Genomic DNA, 15,378 nt, shown 5'->3' with positions numbered 1-15,378 from the left:
ATTCATTCCATAGCAGATATAGTCTAAAGTTATAATTCTTTAAAAATGACTGTTACTGAGCAATAATACAAAATAATAATAATGTATGACAAACCACACATTTTCAAGAATTGCACTACAGCTATAGACATGGAGACAGATGTTCCCACCAACATATATACCACAGATTCTCTCCATCAACCTCATCCTGATTATGAGCAAATTTACTAAACAGGTGGATTTGAAACAAGATCAAATCAGGACAGTGTATCTAAATATATTTGAGGTCCCCCACAATGGTAAAGTCTTTGCAGAATCTACAAAATGCCATAGATTTCATCCAACCACTTTGAACGCAGGCACTTCCCTTAGTATTAATATCGTTCATCTGAAATCTCATATACATATTGCGAGTATCACGATCAAGACATTTCTTAACATATCTCTTCCCCCTCTAACTTTTATGTGCCAATCGTGATGTTGAACACAGGGGATGCTCTGCAATTAACTTCTAAGTTAGTAGCCAATCATTCTGCATTATTCTTAACTTTACACGTACTGGCTTTTGGATTAGCAGATCTTCATTTACTTCAAGTTCCTGCATTTTACCCTCACAACATTCTGCAAAGTTATTTACAGGTTGCTCCCCTAGCAACGATCTCGATTAATTTCCCACTGATTATACAAAGTTTCAGAGGAGGAACATAATATCTTCCGACATAATGACAGGCAACGCCACAGAATATTACTTCGTAAAGAGGACACAACAAGTCATATCGTATGACTTCCATTGGAATACAAGCGGGTAAAAAGTATATAACATTTCCCTCCAGATTAAAGATTCATAGTGTGACACCTCCTCCACAAGCCAAATGGGGTGTCCCTCCAGGACATCAACCACTTTAGGAATCACTTTTCCACTATTAAATGTTAACACCAGTAGGAGCAGTCATTTCCCAACTTTTCAGTCTGTCGCCCTCATTTGCCGTGCAAGAAAAAGTGCTTTTTTAGCCATTCTCTTAATAATGTTTTACTGTAGTGGGCTAATTTAGGTGCACCTAATTTATAGCATTGAGGAAGTTTTTCCAGCAGTTCTCCGTCAATATGCCAAGCATATGTGCATTTTTTCCCTTTCTTACAAAATGTTTAGATAATTTATTTCCATATAGTTTTTAAAGGCTCTCAGTAGATGCTGGAGTCCAATAGGCATCCTATCAAAAATAATAACGTTGTCTGCATATGCTATCCATGTTACGTGTATTTCTCTTACCTTGGGCCTTACGAAGCCCACTTCATCTAAAGCTTTCGAAATGTCTGCCACATATATATTAAAAAGACAGGAGGCTAAAACGCACCCCTGTCTTAAACCAGAACAAGTATTCATTTTGCTAGGCATAGTAGACATAGTTCGCTCAGCGTTAAGTCTTACTTGTACGGAAGTACCTGTATGTAAGTAGACCAAAGTTTGAAGCAGCCTTGACGACAGACCCCAGTCGCCTAACTTAGTCAATAAGTTCAGATCTACCTATTCGAAAGCCAATGACAGATCTAGGGCTGCGGCGTAGATTGGGATTTTATCACTATCCCAAGAAATCTTCTGGATACAGGACCAGAGGAAAGCATTACAATCCGTCCAGTTTTCAAATTTACTAAGTGTGCCCTTTTCTTTTTCCCATTCTTCCAGTTTCCCTAAGATAGCAGCAGCAAATAGCATCTAAAAGCTGCACAGGTCTATAGTTTAAAACACATAGCTTATCCTAAAAGATGCTTTCCAAGAAGACAGGGTTCTTCACTCAGTAACAACATCTTTCAATAAAACACATAATATCCCTGCTCATAGTTCTGGCTGTACTTTAAAAACTTTATCTGACAATTGGTTCAGGCCTCCCGCTCTAAAATGACTTGCTCTCCTTATTAAGCAATCAATATCTTCTATGATAATATCTAGCTGCCAGCTAACATTTGAATCACTGGGATCCAAAACGTGGAACGCTCGCCTTCTAAGTGTTCCATCCACACAGTTTCCTCTATCGGATTGATCTGTACCTCAAAGCATTTACGTCTTTCCAAAGGTTTTGATCTGATTTCTTTAGTAAAATATCCAGCATAGACTCGCCATGCCTTGGGGCCAGGAGAAATCGGTGGGACTGACACAAGTGTCACCAGATTTGTTGCTGCTTTTTAATAAGGGCATCCCTCTTCGTCAAGTCCTTAATACTGCTTTTTAATTGTCTTATCCTTCTCCTACTTGACCTCTTCCCTTCCTGGACAAGTGGATATAGATATAATGTAAACTAGCAATGGTGACGGTGCACTGGGCGTCTGCCATAATGCACCAACTGTGCAGAGTGGAAACTGATTCTATTGTGCTGGCTAGGTTCAAATAAACAACAGAAAAACACAGAGAATAGTAATTATTGGACAAAATATTTGGTGCGTCATTGCAAGCAGCATTGTCACTTTGGTGTTATTGCCTGCTTAATTGTGATGTTTAGCCTCTGTCTAGAACACCCAATTATTTCAGATGAGTCAACTGAAGCAGAAGGAACTTTGCCATTTGCAAGTGCGCAAGAGGTGATTTCAACTCTATTCACAATCTCCTGCCACCGTATGGTAAAACAGATACGCCCTCTTACGGCGCGGCCACTTTGGCGCCGGCTGTTTTGGCGTAGCATCATTGGCTCAGGTCTCAATTCAGCGAGCTCTCTTGGCCGCGGCTATCTGTGCCTGACTATAGCTTTTCCTCAAACATACTGTCACCCGAAGCACTTATAAAAGCAGTGCCGCGGGTAACAGTTCATTAAGGAAAGCACTTCACGATCGTACACGAAGCTGTAAACCTATACTCTGGCGCAGCAGATAGGTCCCTGCGCCGCACCCTGGTGCCCGCGACCAACAGTGCGCGCCTAAAACGGACCCGCGCCCAAGGTGCTGCGCCAAAACAGCCGGCTCTAAAACAGCGGCCGCCGAACGTCTTGCTTCGCGGTAAAACCTCTCATTAAGTCAACTTGTGTCTCCAGCCGCCCTCTGCTGGCCACTACTGGAAATGTCTCTGAATTTCACTTATAGCCCATTATGTCAATATTCGCTTCTTACAGCACTTCGCTCATTTCCCATTGATAAATTAAGCCACCACCCCATCCTACCGACGTTAACTGCGCACTATACGAGGCCTGTTGGGGCTATAGAAAAAGGAGAAATGAATAACTTTTTTGTTTGCTATGTTTATTTTTTTTTAAGTGTCACTCTCCCCACGGTACGTCTCTTCTTTTCTCCATCAAATGTATGTTCACCCATAATAGTAGCAGTCTCTCCCCACCTGACACGTCACGCTCGCTTGCATTTTCCTCAAATGTCTCTCAACTGCAGTATTTATCTACTGAAATTACCACCCGACTCCCCCTCAACTACAGCTACTCTCGCTCTTATAAACCCTTAATTCTGCAGTCTCTCCGTATCTACAGTTTCCCTTTACCCTGCAATCTTTCTCACTCCAGTTTCTGCCCCCCCCAGAGCTCCAATCTACCCCACAAGTGCCCGACTACAACAAGAAGTCTCTTCGTCGTTACTTGTCCGCGCTCCTTAACTCGCTAACCATGCAGTCTGTAATCAATTCATGTCGCCTGCAGTCTCTCTCCTCGAGGCATCTCTCTCGTCCAAGGCGTCGCTTTACACTCTCTGAATTGTGTGTGTCTCTCTTACCTGCAGTCTCTCTCCTCGAGGCATCTCTCTCGTCCAAGGCGTCGCTTTACACTCTCTGAATTGTGTGTGTCTCTCTTACCTGCAGTCTCTCTCCTCGAGGCATCTCTCTCGTCCAAGGCGTCGCTTTACACTCTCTGAATTGTGTGTGTCTCTCTTACCTGCAGTCTCTCTCCTCGAGGCATCTCTCTCGTCCAAGGCGTCGCTTTACACTCTCTGAATTGTGTGTGTCTCTCTTACCTGCAGTCTCTCTCCTCGAGGAATCTCTCTCGTCCAAGGCGTCGCTTTACACTCTCTGAATTGTGTGTGTCTCTCTTACCTCCAGTCTCTCTCCTCGAGGCATCTCTCTCGTCCAAGGCGTCGCTTTACACTCTCTGAATTGTGTGTGTCTCTCTTACCTGCAGTCTCTCTCCTCGAGGCATCTCTCTCGTCCAAGGCGTCGCTTTACACTCTCTGAATTGTGTGTGTCTCTCTTACCTACAGTCTCTCTCCTCGAGGCATCTCTCTCGTCCAAGGCGTCGCTTTACACTCTCTGAATTGTGTGTGTCTCTCTTACCTGCAGTCTCTCTCCTCGAGGCATCTCTCTCGTCCAAGGCGTCGCTTTACACTCTCTGAATTGTGTGTGTCTCTCTTACCTGCAGTCTCTCTCCTCGAGGCATCTCTCTCGTCCAAGGCGTCGCTTTACACTCTCTGAATTGTGTGTGTCTCTCTTACCTGCAGTCTCTCTCCTCGAGGCATCTCTCTCGTCCAAGGCGTCGCTTTACACTCTCTGAATTGTGTGTGTCTCTCTTACCTGCAGTCTCTCTCCTCGAGGCATCTCTCTCGTCCAAGGCGTCGCTTTACACTCTCTGAATTGTGTGTGTCTCTCTTACCTGCAGTCTCTCTCCTCGAGGCATCTCTCTCGTCCAAGGCGTCGCTTTACACTCTCTGAATTGTGTGTGTCTCTCTTACCTGCAGTCTCTCTCCTCGAGGCATCTCTCTCGTCCAAGGCGTCGCTTTACACTCTCTGAATTGTGTGTGTCTCTCTTACCTGCAGTCTCTCTCCTCGAGGCATCTCTCTCGTCCAAGGCGTCGCTTTACACTCTCTGAATTGTGTGTGTCTCTCTTACCTGCAGTCTCTCTCCTCGAGGCATCTCTCTCGTCCAAGGCGTCGCTTTACACTCTCTGAATTGTGTGTGTCTCTCTTACCTGCAGTCTCTCTCCTCGAGGCATCTCTCTCGTCCAAGGCGTCGCTTTACACTCTCTGAATTGTGTGTGTCTCTCTTACCTGCAGTCTCTCTCCTCGAGGAATCTCTCTCGTCCAAGGCGTCGCTTTACACTCTCTGAATTGTGTGTGTCTCTCTTACCTGCAGTCTCTCTCCTCGAGGCATCTCTCTCGTCCAAGGCGTCGCTTTACACTCTCTGAATTGTGTGTGTCTCTCTTACCTGCAGTCTCTCTCCTCGAGGCATCTCTCTCGTCCAAGGCGTCGCTTTACACTCTCTGAATTGTGTGTGTCTCTCTTACCTGCAGTCTCTCTCTGCTCGTGTTATCATGTCACTGCTTTCTACAGTCTCTCTCCTCGAGGCATCTCTCTCGTCCAAGGCGTCGCTTTACACTCTCTGAATTGTGTGTGTCTCTCCTACCTGCAGTCTCTCTCCTCGAGGCATCTCTCTCGTCCAAGGCGTCGCTTTACACTCTCTGAATTGTGTGTGTCTCTCTTACCTGCAGTCTCTCTCCTCGAGGCATCTCTCTCGTCCAAGGCGTCGCTTTACACTCTCTGAATTGTGTGTGTCTCTCTTACCTGCAGTCTCTCTCCTCGAGGCATCTCTCTCGTCCAAGGCGTTGCTTTACACTCTCTGAATTGTGTGTGTCTCTCTTACCTGCAGTCTCTCTCCTCGAGGCATCTCTCTCGTCCAAGGTGTCGCTTTACACTCTCTGAATTGTATGTGTCTCTCTTACCTGCAGTCTCTCTCCTCGAGGCATCTCTCTCGTCCAAGGCGTCGCTTTACACTCTCTGAATTGTGTGTGTCTCTCTTACCTGCAGTCTCTCTCCTCGAGGCATCTCTCTCGTCCAAGGCGTCGCTTTACACTCTCTGAAATGTGTGTGTCTCTCTAACCTGCAGTCTCTCTCCTCGAAGCATCTCTCTCGTCCAAGGCGTCGCTTTACACTCTCTGAATTGTGTGTGTCTCTCTTACCTGCAGTCTCTCTCCTCGAGGCATCTCTCTCGTCCAAGGCGTCGCTTTACACTCTCTGAATTGTGTGTGTCTCTCTTACCTGCAGTCTCTCTCCTCGAGGCATCTCTCTCGTCCAAGGCGTTGCTTTACACTCTCTGAATTGTGTGTGTCTCTCTTACCTGCAGTCTCTCTCCTCGAGGCATCTCTCTCGTCCAAGGTGTCGCTTTACACTCTCTGAATTGTATGTGTCTCTCTTACCTGCAGTCTCTCTCCTCGAGGCATCTCTCTCGTCCAAGGCGTCGCTTTACACTCTCTGAATTGTGTGTGTCTCTCTTACCTGCAGTCTCTCTCCTCGAGGAATCTCTCTCGTCCAAGGCGTCGCTTTACACACTCTGAATTGTGTGTGTCTCTCTTACCTGCAGTCTCTCTCCTCGAGGCATCTCTCTCGTCCAAGGCGTCGCTTTACACTCTCTGAAATGTGTGTGTCTCTCTAACCTGCAGTCTCTCTCCTCGAGGAATCTCTCTCGTCCAAGGCGTCGCTTTACACTCTCTGAATTGTGTGCCTCTCTTACCTGCAGTCTCTCTCCTCGAAGCATCTCTCTCGTCCAAGGCGTCGCTTTACACTCTCTGAAATTGTGTGTGTCTCTCTTACCTGCAGTCTCTCTCTGCTCGTGTTATCATGTCACTGCTTTCTACAGTCTCTCTCCTCGAGGCATCTCTCTCGTCCAAGGCGTCGCTTTACACTCTCTGAATTGTGTGTGTCTCTCTTACCTGCAGTCTCTCTCCTCGAGGCATCTCTCTCGTCCAAGGCGTCGCTTTACACTCTCTGAATTGTGTGCCTCTCTTACCTGCAGTCTCTCTCCTCGAGGCATCTCTCTCGTCCAAGGCGTCGCTTTACACTCTCTGAATTGTGTGTGTCTCTCTTACCTGCAGTCTCTCTCCTCGAGGCATCTCTCTCGTCCAAGGCGTCGCTTTACACTCTCTGAATTGTGTGTGTCTCTCTTACCTGCAGTCTCTCTCCTCGAGGCATCTCTCTCGTCCAAGGCGTCGCTTTACACTCTCTGAATTGTGTGTGTCTCTCTTACCTGCAGTCTCTCTCCTCGAGGCATCTCTCTCGTCCAAGGCGTCGCTTTACACTCTCTGAATTGTGTGTGTCTCTCTTACCTCCAGTCTCTCTCCTCGAGGCATCTCTCTCGTTCAAGGCGTCGCTTTACACTCTCTGAATTGTGTGTGTCTCTCTTACCTGCAGTCTCTCTCCTCGAGGCATCTCTCTCGTCCAAGGCGTCGCTTTACACTCTCTGAATTGTGTGTGTCTCTCTTACCTGCAGTCTCTCTCCTCGAGGCATCTCTCTCGTCCAAGGCGTCGCTTTACACTCTCTGAATTGTGTGTGTCTCTCTTACCTGCAGTCTCTCTCCTCGAGGCATCTCTCTCGTCCAAGGCGTCGCTTTACACTCTCTGAATTGTGTGTGTCTCTCGTACCTGCAGTCTCTCTCCTCGAGGCATCTCTCTCGTCCAAGGCGTCGCTTTACACTCTCTGAATTGTGTGCCTCTCTTACCTACAGTCTCTCTCCTCGAGGCATCTCTCTCGTCCAAGGCGTCGCTTTACACTCTCTGAATTGTGTGTGTCTCTCTTACCTGCAGTCTCTCTCCTCGAGGCATCTCTCTCGTCCAAGGCGTCGCTTTACACTCTCTGAATTGTGTGTGTCTCTCTTACCTGCAGTCTCTCTCCTCGAGGCATCTCTCTCGTCCAAGGCGTCGCTTTACACTCTCTGAATTGTGTGTGTCTCTCTTACCTGCAGTCTCTCTCCTCGAGGCATCTCTCTCGTGCAAGGCGTCGCTTTACACTCTCTGAATTGTGTGTGTCTCTCTTACCTGCAGTCTCTCTCCTCGAGGAATCTCTCTCGTCCAAGGCGTCGCTTTACACTCTCTGAATTGTGTGCCTCTCTTACCTGCAGTCTCTCTCCTCGAGGCATCTCTCTCGTCCAAGGCGTCGCTTTACACTGTCTGAATTGTGTGTGTCTCTCTTACCTGCAGTCTCTCTCTGCTCGTGTTATCATGTCACTGCTTTCTACAGTCTCTCTCCTCGAGGCATCTCTCTCGTCCAAGGCGTCGCTTTACACTCTCTGAATTGTGTGTGTCTCTCCTACCTGCAGTCTCTCTCCTCGAGGCATCTCTCTCGTCCAAGGCGTCGCTTTACACTCTCTGAATTGTGTGTGTCTCTCTTACCTGCAGTCTCTCTCCTCGAGGCATCTCTCTCGTCCAAGGCGTCGCTTTACACTCTCAGAATTGTGTGTGTCTCTCTTACCTGCAGTGTCTCTCCTCGAGGCATCTCTCTCGTCCAAGGCGTCGCTTTACATTCTCTGAATTGTGTGTGTCTCTCTTACCTGCAGTCTCTCTCCTCGAGGCATCTCTCTCGTCCAAGGCGTCGCTTTACACTCTCTGAATTGTATGTGTCTCTCTTACCTGCAGTCTCTCTCCTCGAGGCATCTCTCTCGTCCAAGGCGTCGCTTTACACTCTCTGAATTGTGTGTGTCTCTCTTACCTGCAGTCTCTCTCCTCGAGGAATCTCTCTCGTCCAAGGCGTCGCTTTACACACTCTGAATTGTGTGTGTCTCTCTTACCTGGAGTCTCTCTCCTCGAGGCATCTCTCTCGTCCAAGGCGTCGCTTTACACTCTCTGAAATGTGTGTGTCTCTCTTACCTGCAGTCTCTCTCCTCGAGGAATCTCTCTCGTCCAAGGCGTCGCTTTACACACTCTGAATTGTGTGCCTCTCTTACCTGCAGTCTCTCTCCTCGAGGCATCTCTCTCGTCCAAGGCGTCGCTTTACACTCTCTGAATTGTGTGTGTCTCTCTTACCTGCAGTCTCTCTCTGCTTGTGTTATCATGTCACTGCTTTCTACAGTCTCTCTCCTCGAGGCATCTCTCTCGTCCAAGGCGTCGCTTTACACTCTCTGAATTGTGTGTGTCTCTCTTACCTGCAGTCTCTCTCCTCGAGGCATCTCTCTCGTCCAAGGCGTCGCTTTACACTCTCTGAATTGTGTGTGTCTCTCTTACCTGCAGTCTCTCTCCTCGAGGCATCTCTCTCGTCCAAGGCGTCGCTTTACACTCTCTGAATTGTGTGCCTCTCTTACCTACAGTCTCTCTCCTCGAGGCATCTCTCTCGTCTAAGGCGTCGCTTTACACTCTCTGAATTGTGTGTGTCTCTCTTACCTGCAGTCTCTCTCCTAGAGGAATCTCTCTCGTCCAAGGCGTCGCTTTACACACTCTGAATTGTGTGTGTCTCTCTTACCTGCAGTCTCTCTCCTCGAGGAATCTCTCTCGTCCAAGGCGTCGCTTTACACTCTCTGAATTGTGTGTGTCTCTCTTACCTGCAGTCTCTCTCCTCGAGGCATCTCTCTCGTCCAAGGCGTCGCTTTACACTCTCTGAATTGTGTGTGTCTCTCTTACCTGCAGTCTCTCTCCTCGAGGAATCTCTCTCGTCCAAGGCGTCGCTTTACACACTCTGAATTGTGTGTGTCTCTCTTACCTGCAGTCTCTCTCCTCGAGGAATCTCTCTCGTCCAAGGCGTCGCTTTACACTCTCTGAATTGTGTGTGCCTCTCTTACCTACAGTCTCTCTCCTCGAGGCATCTCTCTCGTCCAAGGCGTCGCTTTACACTCTCTGAATTGTGTGTGTCTCTCTTACCTGCAGTCTCTCTCCTCCAGGAATCTCTCTCGTCCAAGGCGTCGCTTTACACACTCTGAATTGTGTGCCTCTCTTACCTACAGTCTCTCTCCTCGAGGCATCTCTCTCGTCCAAGGCGTCGCTTTACACTCTCTGAATTGTGTGTCTCTCTTACCTGCAGTCTCTCTCCTCGAGGAATCTCTCTCGTCCAAGGCGTCGCTTTACACACTCTGAATTGTGTGCCTCTCTTACCTACAGTCTCTCTCCTCGAGGCATCTCTCTCGTCCAAGGCGTCGCTTTACACTCTCTGAATTGTGTGTGTCTCTCTTACCTGCAGTCTCTCTCTGCTCGTGTTATCATGTCACTGCTTTCTACAGTCTCTCTCCTCGAGGCATCTCTCTCGTCCAAGGCGTCGCTTTACACTCTCTGAATTGTGTGTGTCTCTCTTACCTGCAGTCTCTCTCTGCTCATGTTATCATGTCACTGCTTTCTCTTGTGCAATATCTATGTCCTGCAGGCGTTCCCTTCCAAAAAGTCTCTCTTCGGCCGCTATGACTCTCTCCTGCAGTTTCACCTTTGCCTGCGGTCTCGATGAGACCCACTTTGTCTTTCTGCACTGCACTCTTTCCCTATACAGCGTCTATTCATCCACCAAACCTCTCTCCTGTGAAGTCTCTCAACATTGAGGGGGTCTCTGCCACAATCTCACCCTTAGAATTGTGAACACTAGACTGCGTCGCATCTAGATGGAATTGTAAATATTAGCATGTCCACGCTTAGATAGAATTGTGAACATTAGACTGCGTCGCATCTAGATGGAATTGTAAATATTAGCATGTCCACGCTTAGATAGAATTGTGAACATTAGACTTTGTCGCATCTAGATGGTATTGTAAATATTAGCATGTCCACGCTTAGATAGAATTGTGAACATTAGACTTTGTCGCATCTAGATGGAATTGTAAATATTAACATGTCCACGCTTAGATAGAATTGTGAACATTAGACTTCGGCGCATCTAGATGGAATTGTAAATATTAGCATGTCCACACTTAGATAGAATTGTGAACATTAGACTTCGTCGCATCTAGATGGAATTGTAAATATTAGCATGTCCACACTTAGATAGAATTGTGAACATTAGACTTCGTCGCATCTAGATGGAATTGTAAATATTAGCATGTCCACACTTAGATAGAATTGTGAACATTAGACTTCGGCGCATCTAGATGGAATTGTAAATATTAGCATGTCCACACTTAGATAGAATTGTGAACATTAGACTTCGGCGCATCTAGATGGAATTGTAAATATTAGCATGTCCACACTTAGATAGAATTGTGAACATTAGACTTCGGCGCATCTAGATGGAATTGTAAATATTAGCATGTCCACACTTAGATAGAATTGTGAACACTAGACTGCGTCGCATCTAGATGGAATTGTAAATATTAGCATGTCCACACTTAGATAGAATTGTGAACACTAGACTGCGTCGCATCTAGATGGAATTGTAAATATTAGCATGTCCACACTTAGATAGAATTGTGAACACTAGACTGCGTCGCATCTAGATGGAATTGTAAATATTAGCATGTCCACACTTAGATAGAATTGTGAACACTAGACTGCGTCGCATCTAGATGGAATTGTAAATATTAGCATGTCCACACTTAGATAGAATTGTGAACACTAGACTGCGTCGCATCTAGATGGAATTGTAAATATTAGCATGTCCACACTTAGATAGAATTGTGAACACTAGACTGCGTCGCATCTAGATGGAATTGTAAATATTAGCATGTCCACACTTAGATAGAATTGTGAACACTAGACTGCGTCGCATCTAGATGGAATTGTAAATATTAGCATGTCCACACTTAGATAGAATTGTGAACACTAGACTGCGTCGCATCTAGATGGAATTGTAAATATTAGCATGTCCACACTTAGATAGAATTGTGAACACTAGACTGCGTCGCATCTAGATGGAATTGTAAATATTAGCATGTCCACACTTAGATAGAATTGTGAACACTAGACTGCGTCGCATCTAGATGGAATTGTAAATATTAGCATGTCCACACTTAGATAGAATTGTGAACACTAGACTGCGTCGCATCTAGATGGAATTGTAAATATTAGCATGTCCACACTTAGATAGAATTGTGAACACTAGACTGCGTCGCATCTAGATGGAATTGTAAATATTAGCATGTCCACACTTAGATAGAATTGTGAACATTAGACTTCGGCGCATCTAGATGGAATTGTAAATATTAGCATGTCCACACTTAGATAGAATTGTGAACATTAGACTTCGGCGCATCTAGATGGAATTGTAAATATTAGCATGTCCACACTTAGATAGAATTGTGAACATTAGACTTCGGCGCATCTAGATGGAATTGTAAATATTAGCATGTCCACACTTAGATAGAATTGTGAACATTAGACTTCGGCGCATCTAGATGGAATTGTAAATATTAGCATGTCCACACTTAGATAGAATTGTGAACACTAGACTGCGTCGCATCTAGATGGAATTGTAAATATTAGCATGTCCACACTTAGATAGAATTGTGAACACTAGACTGCGTCGCATCTAGATGGAATTGTAAATATTAGCATGTCCACACTTAGATAGAATTGTGAACACTAGACTGCGTCGCATCTAGATGGAATTGTAAATATTAGCATGTCCACACTTAGATAGAATTGTGAACACTAGACTGCGTCGCATCTAGATGGAATTGTAAATATTAGCATGTCCGCACTTAGAATTGTGAACATTAGACTTCGGCGCATCTAGATGGAATTGTAAATATTAGCATGTCCACACTTAGATAGAATTGTGAACATTAGACTGCGTCGCATCTAGATGGAATTGTAAATATTAGCATGTCCACACTTAGATAGAATTGTGAACATTAGACTGCGTCGCATCTAGATGGAATTGTAAATATTAGCATGTCCACACTTAGATAGAATTGTGAACACTAGACTGCGTCGCATCTAGATGGAATTGTAAATATTAGCATGTCCACACTTAGATAGAATTGTGAACATTAGACTGCGTCGCATCTAGATGGAATTGTAAATATTAGCATGTCCGCACTTAGATAGAATTGTGAACACTAGACTGCGTCGCATCTAGATGGAATTGTAAATATTAGCATGTCCGCACTTAGATAGAATTGTGAACATTAGACTGCGTCGCATCTAGATGGAATTGTAAATATTAGCATGTCCGCACTTAGATAGAATTGTGAACACTAGACTGCGTCGCATCTAGATGGAATTGTAAATATTAGCATGTCCGCACTTAGATAGAATTGTGAACATTAGACTTCGGCGCATCTAGATGGAATTGTAAATATTAGCATGTCCACACTTAGATAGAATTGTGAACATTAGACTGCGTCGCATCTAGATGGAATTGTAAATATTAGCATGTCCACACTTAGATAGAATTGTGAACACTAGACTGCGTCGCATCTAGATGGAATTGTAATCGCATCCTGATAGGATTTTAATTGAAGGATAGCATGCCCGCGCTTAGATGAAACCTGAATGTTAGCATGTGCCACACTTAGAACTGTGAACACCAGCCTGCGCCTCTTCTAGATAAGATTGTGAAGGCCAACAAATGCCACACTTAGACAAAACTCTGAATGTTAGCATGCTACAGGTCAGGTAACCCACTAACCAATATAACCTCAAACTCTGCATACTTATCACACTCAAAAACTCACACAACCATCTCTCGCACCACAAGCCGCACGCACTTCACAGTACTGCAACAACACATAAGCTGGAGCAACAGCACAAGTGGACTGAGACCGATCCAATACCCGCACCAAAGCTCAGCACCCGGTGTATACCAAGTTGAAGCTGCCAACAGAACACCACCCCTCTCACTATCCTACTCCCTCTTCCCCTTACTAACCCATCCCACCTTATCGTTTACAGATCCGCCAGAGTGCCTGGGGACCAATTCCGTTGGTGACGGTGCACGATACAAATACCTTTAACATTTAACATTCCCAGTGCTCTCTCTTTCTCCATGCAGCTGAGTTCTGCCTGTAGTCTTTCCCTCTTCTGCAGTCTCTCTGTGACTGCAGACTCACTCCCTATGCACACTATTCTACCTGCAGCATCTGTTTCCACTGCAATTTCTTTTTTCTGTTGTTTATTAATTCTGATTTGTTTTGTGTAAATACTGTCAAAAGCCATTCATCGTGTTTCTCTGTTTCTTTTTTTATTTTGTATATATGGCTAATTTTACTATAAATAAAAAAAAACTGCCATTTCTCTCTCACCCTCACCCCCTGTGACAGAATCCCATCTGTGTTGCAAAATCACCAGAGCTTTTTGGATTTTTGCTACAAAATAATGTATTTATTTATTTATTTTTGCAATTTGTATAGCGCACCAAACCCTGAGGCATCTAGGCGCTGATGCAGGTAAATAGGCCTCTGAAAGCGAGGTCTACTAATCAGGCCCCACTGACAGGCTCAGTGGAAACATATAACTCTGATGAGCCGGTCTACTGACACCCCTGAGCAGCTGCCTTGCAGTTTGGCAATATGGCAGCCACAAAGTGGCACGTGCATTCCTGCTAACAGCCGATAAAACCCAAAGTCCCAGCAGCCCAGGTGTGCCTATTAACATGGGTAGCCCAAATCCAAAATTCTTTAATTTTGTGCTCCTAGACCCTGGTGACAGATGTAACTGTAAATGTAATTCATGTCTGGTTTTGACATGGTGGTCCCTGAGAATCCAAAATTATAGGGACACAACCTATTTCATTTTTGGTGACAGGTGACATGATTTTACAATTTTATTGTATAATTTGTAGTTTGTTTATTGATGATGTAATATTTCTTGTTGCATTTGTTTTGTTTTCTTTCTGTGAAATGCAAGTAAAAAATGCTGGTTCAAATAAAGGTGGCCATGCCTTCCAACCCTAATGTGTCTTTGTATAATTACTACTGATGGAGGGACAATTGGGGGTGCATGGTTTGCCCACAAGTATGAATGTTAAGTGATAAGAACGAAATGGGTGAATGTGTACCTGAAAGACCTGTCCCACCCCACCCCCCTCTCTGGACACAGCTCTAGTTAACTATAAGGCAATGCAACTGAGATAAGATACCACCACTCCCCCTTTTAACATTATCTAGTTTATTTTGATTATCTCTGCTGGTTTGAGATGCACAACGATGTTTCTATGGTTCTCTATATTTTCTACACATCAGGCATAGTAACAGGTTTCATGTTTATTTCGAGCAATGACTACAAGCAGGTTACTTTGTCATATGTGTGTTGTGTGGCGTATGGGTTCAAATAATAGTTACACAATTCAAGGAGATTACATAACTGGCTTACTTCGCATTGTGGTATATGTGCACTTCCATTTAGGATGTGGAAAACAAGGCTTCAATTCCACTCTTTTTGCTTAATGATTTCTACATGTGTCTGGCTGCTGTCTGGTGTGAATTGTGTTCTCCTCAAGTAATCACTCTAAAACAGAGCATTGTTTTTGCTCTTCAAAGCCATAATTCAATGCACATGCACCCCGCGAGAGTCGAGAAGCGACGTTTTCAAGTCTCTAAAGTGCAGACTGAGCTAAGCTCCCAGCTTCAACTCTCTAACATGCCTGATCCTGGGCAAATCATTATTTCTCAGTGTGGCTTATTGGTCAACATTGGGATGCCAAGTATGAGTTTTGTGTTGGGGGAAGCAGGGTGCCAGTTGTGGGTTTTGCCTTGTAGGGTGTGGGGAGGCAGGACACCAGGTATAGGTTTTGTGTGGTGGGCCGTGAGGGGACAGGATGACAGGTATCCCTTTGTCTGCGCTTTCCATGGATTCTCTCGCC

At 45.2% G+C, this 15,378-nt stretch overlaps 1 protein-coding gene and 1 long non-coding RNA gene across 2 annotated transcripts in view; one reads left to right on the top strand and one right to left on the bottom strand.

Annotated features, from left to right (window-relative positions):
• The window catches only part of LOC138488487 (uncharacterized), a 205,143-nt gene that overhangs the window by 1,468 nt on the left and 188,297 nt on the right, over positions 1 to 15,378 (top strand). The window lies entirely within an intron of this gene.
• Positions 1 to 15,378, bottom strand: part of CDK15 (cyclin dependent kinase 15) — a 504,364-nt gene that overhangs the window by 303,606 nt on the left and 185,380 nt on the right. The window lies entirely within an intron of this gene.

The sequence above is a fragment of the Ambystoma mexicanum genome, chromosome 9 (assembly GCF_040938575.1).
Source record: "Ambystoma mexicanum isolate Mex_15411 chromosome 9, UKY_AmexF1_1, whole genome shotgun sequence".
Lineage (NCBI taxonomy): Eukaryota > Metazoa > Chordata > Amphibia > Caudata > Ambystomatidae > Ambystoma > Ambystoma mexicanum.
This window is presented reverse-complemented; position numbering and strand designations above follow the sequence as displayed.